Below are 8737 nucleotides of genomic sequence, written 5' to 3' on the forward strand. Positions count from 1 at the left end.
TTATATTGCTTAGTGTGGTAGACTGAACCAGGTCTCTCTCCCATCTCCTTCACTGTCCTAATACCTGGAACCCGTGCATGTTGTGACCTCACATGGCCAAAAGAACTTGCAGATGTGACTAAATTCAGGATCTTGAGTTGGAGAGATTTTTCTGGGTGATCTAAGTCCTTATAACTGGGAAATAGATCAGAGTCAGTAGTAGCTACCACAACAAAGCAAGAGACTGGGATGATATAAGGAAGTGGTCATGAGCCAAAGACTGCAAGTGGACTCTGGAAACTGAAAAGGGCCAGGAAGCAGACTTCTCTCAGAGCCTCCAAAAGGAACCACGCTTGAACAACACCTTAACTTTAGCCCAGAAAAGACTGACTTTAGGCTTCTGACATCCAGAACTAAGATAATACTCTCGTGTTTTTTAAATCATTCAACTTGTGGTAATTTGTTATAGTAGCAACAGGAAACTAATACACTTACTAATGCCTTAAAAATTTACAATAAACCTTTCTGCCAGTCAGCTTTTAAAAATGAAAAATTACAGGCTGTGGTGGTGCATACGGTAATCTCAGCCCTCGGGAGGCTGAGGAAGGAGGATTATGAGTTGGAAGCCAGTCTGGGTCACTTAGTGAGACCCTTTCTCAAAAAAGTAAAGTAATGGAAGGATAGAGGAAGCAAGGAAGAAGAAAACAATGAAAAATTCACATTTAATCAAAAGTTAAGGGCTGGGAAGTGGTTCAATGGTAAAGCAATTGCCTAGCATGCATGAAGCTCTAAGTTCAACCCCCAGCATTGAGAGGAAAAATAAAAAGAAAAGAAAAGAAAAAAAATAGATACCAGATTTCTGTGTGTCAAGATATACCATAATGAACATGTAATTTGAAAAGGTTTTGTCAACATTTATTGCCCACAGTGGAGACAACTGTGACATCACTGACCAGGAAAAGCAGAAGATACCTGTAAATTTCTATTTCAAAAATTTGTTGAAATTTTGAGAAAAGTGGGCAGAAAGAAAATACAACTACAGGGGACATATTTAATATCACTCAGTAAAGCATGACTTTTCATTTAGCTCAAACACTATTTCTTCTAAATTAATTTTATTCATTTAAAATTTTAATTCTGCAAAGTTTTGACAAAATTTAGAAAGTATTACTAAGTGTATTAGTTTCCTGTTCTATGCCAAGTTTTCATGTATACATATACACATATGTATGTATCTATATTCAAAAAGTGAATCAATTTTTTGTTTTTTTCATTTTTTGTTTGTTTCCTTTTCTCTCTCATTTTATTAGCATACATTAATTGCATGCAGGGGTTCCATTGTGATAGTTCCATACACGCATATAATGTACTTGGATCAAATTCACCCCTCTATTACTCTTTCTTATTCTCCCCACAACAGTAGCTCAACCAATGTTAACGTGGTGACTTTATGAGTAACACAAGAAGCTTTTTGTTGTTAGCAAATCCTCTTGGCCACATGTGGGCCTGTCTGCTCACTTATTAATTTCTTTATTTGGGAAACCAAGTGTACAAAGTCTGCTATGAAGTAAAAAACACATAACATAAAGGTTATCTTCCTAATCTTTTTTTAGTGGGGGGTACTTGGGTTTGAACTAGGGCCTCACACTTGCTAGGCAGGCACTCTACCGCTTGTGCCACAATGCCAGCCCTTTTTTGTTGTATGTGTGTTGGTTATTTTTAAAATTATTATTATTTTTTATTGTTGTGCTGGGTGGCATTTACAAAAGTTTTTACAATAAATCAAATATATCATACTTGAATTCATCCCCTCCATCATTCTTCTTTATTTCCTCTCCCCATTCCTGGAATAGTTTTAGCAGGTATCATTTTTCCATTTACATACATGTGTACACAGTTATTTGCAGTGTTGGTTATTTCTGAGATAGTGTCTTAAACTATTTGCCCTAACTGGCCTCCTGATCTCTGCATCTAGAGTAGCAAAGATTACAGGCATGAGCCACTGGGCAGCCTTCTTAATCATTTTTGAGGGTGCAGTTTCATAGTGTTAAGTATTTTCATATGGTTGTGCAGCAAATCTCTAGAGTGTTTTTCTTTTTTAAGTGGGACTGGGGTTTGAATTCAGAGCTTCGAACTTGCAAAGGAAGCACTCTATACTTGAACCACACCTCTTGCCTGCTTTTTCATTTTGTAAAACTGAAACTCTATACCCATTGAACAACCTCTCCCCCCATTTCTCCTTCTTCCCAGCCTCTAGCAGCCAACACCTATTTACTGTTTCTATGAATTTAACTAGAGTAGGCCTTTGGTATGGGAGGGTCTATGGTTCCAAGGAGACCAAATTGAGGAAATATCACAAATGTTCAGGATGCATAGAGTTCAGTGCTGTATTGTAGATGTTGAGTTCATTTTTTCCCATAACACCATCCAACTTCTGCTAAAGACAGGCTGCCTTTCAATGAATTGCAAATTTTCACTTGATCACTTAAATTAAGCACATCAACATTTACTGCTTTTTTGGACACCATTTGGTTTTTGGGAGGCATACTTTTACAAAATTAAAGGCAGAGAAGCACTCAGCAGATCACACAACCATTTAAACACAACTGACGATAACACAGGATGACTGAGAGCTTTTCTACAACTACTGAACTGTGGAATGCCCATGAGGGGATGAAAAATTTTTGGTTTTGAAATTTCTTTTGATCTAATTAGTTAATTAATTTATGACCATGCTTATTCAAAACCATGTGTAATGAATTTACAATTAAGGCAGGCTTGCCATACTTTAAATAACTCAGCCATATGTATATGTATTTTGTAGAAGAACAATTATTATTATTATTTTATTTGTGGTACTGGAGTTTGAACTCAGGGCCTATACCTTGAGCCACTCCACCAACCCTTTTTTGTGATGGGTTTTTTTTCCCCAAGATAGGGTCTTGGGAACTACTTGCCTGGACTGACTTTGAACCTTGATCCTCCTGATCTCTGCCTCCAGAGTAGCTAGGATTACAGGCATGAGCCACTGGTGCCAGGCAAGATGAACAATTATTTTCTAGGTAAGCAATGTGAGAGGAGAGGAGATATACAAAGTGCAAACAAAGCCATGGTCTTTCTCTTCCTTTGCCTCTTTTTTTTTTTTTTAATCTTGTCTCTCTTTCTCTCTCTCTCTCTCTCTCTCTCTCTCTCTGTGTTTCTCTCTCTTTCTCTCTCTCTCTCTCTCTCTCTCTCTCTCTCTCTCTTTCTCTCTCTCAGTCTCTCTCTTTCCTGCTCCCCCCATCCCCTTCACCAGACCAGCCACAGACTGATGTTTGCCAAGCCCCTGCTAAAGAAATGCTCCTTGTTCTCACTGTAGGAGAAATCTCCCTAACCAGTTTCTTGGCCCCTTTCCTTCGAGTCTTTTGTAACTGCCTTATCTTTGGAATGTCCTTCTGCCCTTGCCCTCTCTTTTCTTGGCAAAACTGTATTCGTCTTTCAACACCTGACTCAAGAGTTCCTCACTGTTCCAGTCAGACACTTGCCCTTTATTTTCTCTTAGCAAAATACAAATGTGTAATACAGGTCATGTGGTTTTCTAACTTGGTTATGAGGCAGGATAGATCAGGGAAATTGAGGCATGGGAAACAGCAGCCAGGAATTTACACATAAATATTGTACTAATGAATAGCTTGGTTAAAAGCATACAGTGTCCAGTTTGTGCTGGATACAGAGAATATTCTCAGTTTTGGTTTCATTTAAGAGATAAAGAGATGACACCTCCACTTGGATCTGCCTTGGCCTTAATTTGGCATTTGCCTTCATGTGACTATGAAAGGAAACCTAATTTACGCCACTCCCGATGGACTCTCCTTCCTTATAAACCAGGAGACTTGTGTATGACTACTTTTAAAAGATAACAGTATCTGTATGCTTTTAACCAACCTATTCATTAGTGCAATACTTATTTGTAAATTCCTGGATGATGTTTCTCATGCCTCAATTTCCCTGATCTCTCCTGCCTCAGCTGGGTTGGCATCATCTGTGATGCTGTTGCTCTGTGCATAATATGATACTTCATCTTGGTAGCCACAGTGTCCAGCCCTGTTTATTGAATAGAGAGTTGATCCTGATCAACTCTGAATTCCGGAGATTTCAACATCTCCGGAAGACATGATCTCACTTTCTGACTCCAAGCTTCTGTAAGCTCCTTTTCCATTTTGCTTTCTTTCTGTCGTCTCAGATTCCCACATCTAACTCTCAGCTCACTTTTTCTAGAATATATTTCCTAACCTATCTTATCTCTCCTGTTGGCTCCATAACTCCAATGTAGGCATTGCTGAGTTCTGAGTTTCCTTAGGATGAGTTTTTGCTTTTTGTTGTCTTGAAGAGAAGGCAAAGTCTGCATTGCAAAATGTAGCATTAAATCGTGGAGGAGGAAGGTGAAATCCTTGTCACAAATCCAGGTTTCTTGGTGGGCGGAGGTTCTTCTTCTGGAGGTCCCTGGAGCTAAAACAATCACATAGGTAGGCCTGTGGTTTTATTTGATTCACTTTCAGGCAGAGTAAAGAAGCTAAAAATATCCCCAGGCTGGAGAAATAGTCTCACATCAAGAAATCTGTTTTGCCTATGCCCTGCCCCCTCTTCCTGCACATGCCAGAGGGGATTTTATAAGAGCTAGGCCAGGATATTGACCTGTGCTGTTGCATACTGTTTGTGCCATTGCCCTGAACACTGGGATGACAGCTGAACCACTGCCTTTTGCAATCAGCTTACCTGCTGAGTAATGGACTGGCTGACGACCTGCTTGGGCCTCCTGCCTCCCTGGAGCCACAGACAGCGTTTCATCTCTCTGAAAATGAGTTGTGATTCTGGTCAGGAACACTGAAGGAGTTTCCACACTTGTAGTCAACCTTAGGGAAAATAAAGAACCATCCCACTGTGTTATTTGGAGGATAGACTCTAGCACACAGCTCCAGGTGCCTGGTGGGCAAAGGAGGGATATGCCTACTCAGTTCTGAGACTTGGGTACACGATGGCATTCTGCTCTCCTTTGTCTTGGGCTGGAGGGGCAGAGACTAAGCAGCTACACCTTGCAGGTATTCTTTACCTTCTTTGCTTCCTACTTCCCCTAAGCTCAGCTCTTACCACATCCTGAGGAAGAACGAGAAACAGATGGAGAAGTGTGGCCTCACAGCAGCATCGGCTCCCAGTGGCTGTAAAGCAGCCCACTGGCTCGAGAGCCTGGCCAGGGCCAAGAGAGCCTGGATGACAAATCACTTTGGCTTTGTTCTGGTTTCTTTATGTGGTAAAGAGAGAGGCTAAAAACCTCTCTACCTTTCACCCATCACCCTGAGAGGGTGGTTTTCCTAGACTGTGAGGGAACACAGTTTGGTCCCCCCTCCCACACTGCCTCTATACTGGGCACCTGTTATTCTGCAGGGCAGTGCCTCTGGGGATTTTTCATGACACACAAGTTTCCTGGGTTATTTGGGGATGTGGGGTTTGTATGTGACTACAGAGCCTGCTTTCCTGGTGAGGTCACTATTCTTTGAATTATTACCTTGCTTTCCTTGGCCTGGGCAAAAAGCAGAAATGCTTTGGAGGAGTGTTTGTTTGTGAAACACTGAAACTCTGCCTAGTTACTTCCAAGCAGGCCAGCTTGCTGTCAAACACCAGCTCTTACCAATACTTCAGACTTATGGGTACTGGGCTATGTCAACTGCCTTGGAATTGAAGGACTGGATTTTGGTGAGGCTGGATGGGCAGAGACTGGCTTCCCTCCTCCGGCCTGGACTATGTAGGTTGGGCCTGTGGTCTCTGGGCCAATGTGCTTTGTAGGTTTCATTTGGGGCTAATTTTGCTGGTTGGGAATGTAGGCAAGAGGCCAAGGCACCATTTGGCAGCAGGAGGCAACTCCTGGAGAGGGAGTCGTTTGAATTCAAAAGAGTAGTCATCCTCCATTTCTTGTCTGTGAGCCTAAGGCCACTGACCTGTACAAACCTGGCAGGGTATGTGGCTACCTCCAGTTGCAGGCACTGGTCCCACACTGGGGAGCAGGTAGTCTGGGGCTCAGCCAGCCTGGAGTCCCTGCCTGTCAGCCACAGAGGAGTCTGGCTGCTGGGCTCTGAAAATGATTCTATTTTCAGTCCCTGCCTAGCTCTTCAGCCCTCACTCCTGTCTTCAGCTGCCTGAGTCACTTCTCCCCACGCCCAGCTCTGCTTCTTTCTGAATGGAGTGGATTATCATAACACCATATGTTAGGAAAGCAATTCACAATTTCTAAAGTCTTTTATGCATGAGCTCTCTTCTGATCTTTCATCAGCCTGTGAAGTTGACTGGACAGGTAATTTAATTCATGTTTACAGATGAGACAAAATAGAAGCTCAAAGAAACGCAAGTGGCTTGACCCGTGAAGCACTCTTTCTCTTTCTCTTTCCTCTCTCAATAAACGTGGGACTGGGTGTCAGCACCAGGCTTCCTGCCCCTGAGTCTGTACTCAGGGGGTACATGGCTATTGTCTGGTTGGTGGGACCCTACAGGACTACCTGTTGGGGTCATTTCCTATCTTCTTCATAGAGGGCATTTGCTTCTGGGAGTGTTCTACTTTGAATCCTGGAAATGCTGCTGGCTCCAGACAAAGTGGAGGAAAGTAGTCCACAGTTCCTTACCATTCAGATTCAAACCCTTTGCTCTCTCAGCATTTTGCCCCTCCTTTCATCTTATCTTCCAATCCCTAAGAAAACCTCATCTCAAATCCCCCATTTACTTATTCTAAGGTATAAGTGACTGGTGACAGTGTAAAGGATCACCCTCCATCCCTTGGTCTGCCTTACACTTACTTGGTCTACACTTTAGGCACATTCAAATGCATTGTTTCCAGAAGGACAGTCCAGAATTTTAACAACTGGCAGAACGTAGGCAAATGACCAATAAGGAAAAATGCTGGCCATAATGCTGAGTGGGTCCTGGGCCCCTTCTCTCACTGTGCCAGGCTCACAGGTGCTGGTCCAAAGAGAGGTTGGTGAGAGCCTCAACCAGGATCAATGGGGTGCAGGGTGCTTTGGGGGGCTCTGGGATTGGCCCTTACCAGCCAGTGTGGAAATGTTCTAACATTTTCACACCTGACTGGCCATACTAGTGCATATCAGCTGCATGTCAGTGCCAATTATTTTGTTTAATCTTTTCCAGGATGTTTGGAGGAAGATACAACATTTTATTTGCAACTACTGAGGAAACTGAGTCTCCATGAGGTTCCACAGTATCTCAAGCTCTCACAGCCAGTGTTTCTGGCAGTTGGAAGTTCAGAGTATGGGGCACTCAAGATGGGAATCCTTGTGTGGGATGGCATTGGTGAGAGTCCAGGGTGGCCAAAGGACACTTGGGTCTCAGGTCAAGGCACAGGGTGTGAGAAAATCAGGAAAAGGAACAGAAAGAAAAGGGGTGTGTGTGTGTGTGTGTGTGTGTTGACTAGAGAGATGGGGGGTAGAGGGGGGTGACACAGAGAAACTGGGAACTTACCCTCACCCATAGTTTTGTTGTGGTTAAAACCAGTTCTGAGAGACACTAGGAAACCATTTCCAGCTTTTCATCTCAGTGATTCTTTGTGTGGTTTCTTTGGGTCTCTATTTCATTGATCCTGGCCCTTATTTTTATTACTTCTCTCCTTCTGCTTGTTTTGGGTTTAGCTTGTTCTTATTTTTCTAGGAGTTTGAGATGCAGCATTAGGTCATTTATTTGAGATCTTTTTGGGTTTTTAATATATGCACTCATGGCTATACACTTTTCCCTTAGCACTGCCTTTTCTGTGTTCCATATGTTCTGGGAGATTGTGCTTTTTTTTTTTTTTTAATGTCACAATGTACCCCTAGTAAAACAATAATAAAAAAAGAAACCATTTCCATAGCTTACATTGCCCTTTGCCTTGCAATGGCTGTTACCAGGAGAATGTGGTCACCTTTGGAGCACTATCAATGGCATTTGTGATGTTAGAAATAGCTTTCTTATTTATCAGGGGCTGATGATGAACTCCAAATGTACCCAACCTCTCTGCCAATCATTCAGTTGCCTGGTTGGGTAGAATCCCCAGTTTCGTGGAGTCTGAAGTGAGCACAGTGGCTTGACATTGAAGTGGGCCTCTCCCTAAAGAAAGCCTATGGGCACAGGAAGTTGAAGAGAAACTCAGTTTGTTCCCTTGTGTAATCCCAGTCACTCGGGAGACTGAGGCAGGAGGGTTGCAAGTTTGAGGCCAGTCTGGGCAACTTAGCAAGACTGTCTTCAAAATAAACTTTAAAAAGGGCTGGGGATGCAACTTAGAGGCAGAGCACTTGCCTAGCATGTGCAAGACCCTGAGTTCAATCCCCATTACCACAAAAGAAAAATAGAGTGGGCTGCCCAGAACTGAGGACTTTGCACTTCCTTTGGTCTTTCAGACTAACTGGAACCTGAGAAGTCTGAGGGATGTGGGAAGGGCTTATGACATGAGGTGGTACAAGCCTCTCAGCTTGGTTCCTCCACAGACCCCAAAAGGGGACAAGAATGTGGTTGGCACAGGCTTGGCTATCCTGTTAATGATGGTGACAAGTGTGTTCCTTCCATTCCCAACCTCCCAGCCTCCAATGAAGGGAATAGGTGGGAGTCTTGTCCCAGGTCCAACCTGACTAATAAATGACCAGGGCTTGGCCTGGTCTGCAGAACTGGCTCTTTTTCCCTGTGCGTGGTAGAGATCCATTTGCCAAACCTTGCAGAGGAGGCTGACATTCTAATAAGATAAAAATTA

General features: G+C 43.0%; 1 long non-coding RNA gene across 1 annotated transcript; it reads right to left on the bottom strand.

Moving 5' to 3' along the window:
• Window positions 1–3175: 3175 nt before the first annotated feature.
• LOC141421660 (uncharacterized) lies at window positions 3176–5633 on the bottom strand. Its single transcript, XR_012446322.1, has 2 exons — window positions 4735–5633; window positions 3176–4467 (listed from the first exon to the last, which is right to left on the bottom strand). It is a non-coding gene; the product is annotated as an uncharacterized lncRNA (long non-coding RNA).
• Between the last annotated feature and the right edge of the window lie 3104 nt (window positions 5634–8737).

This window comes from Castor canadensis, chromosome 3 (assembly GCF_047511655.1).
Source record: "Castor canadensis chromosome 3, mCasCan1.hap1v2, whole genome shotgun sequence".
NCBI classification, from domain to species: Eukaryota; Metazoa; Chordata; class Mammalia; order Rodentia; family Castoridae; genus Castor; species Castor canadensis.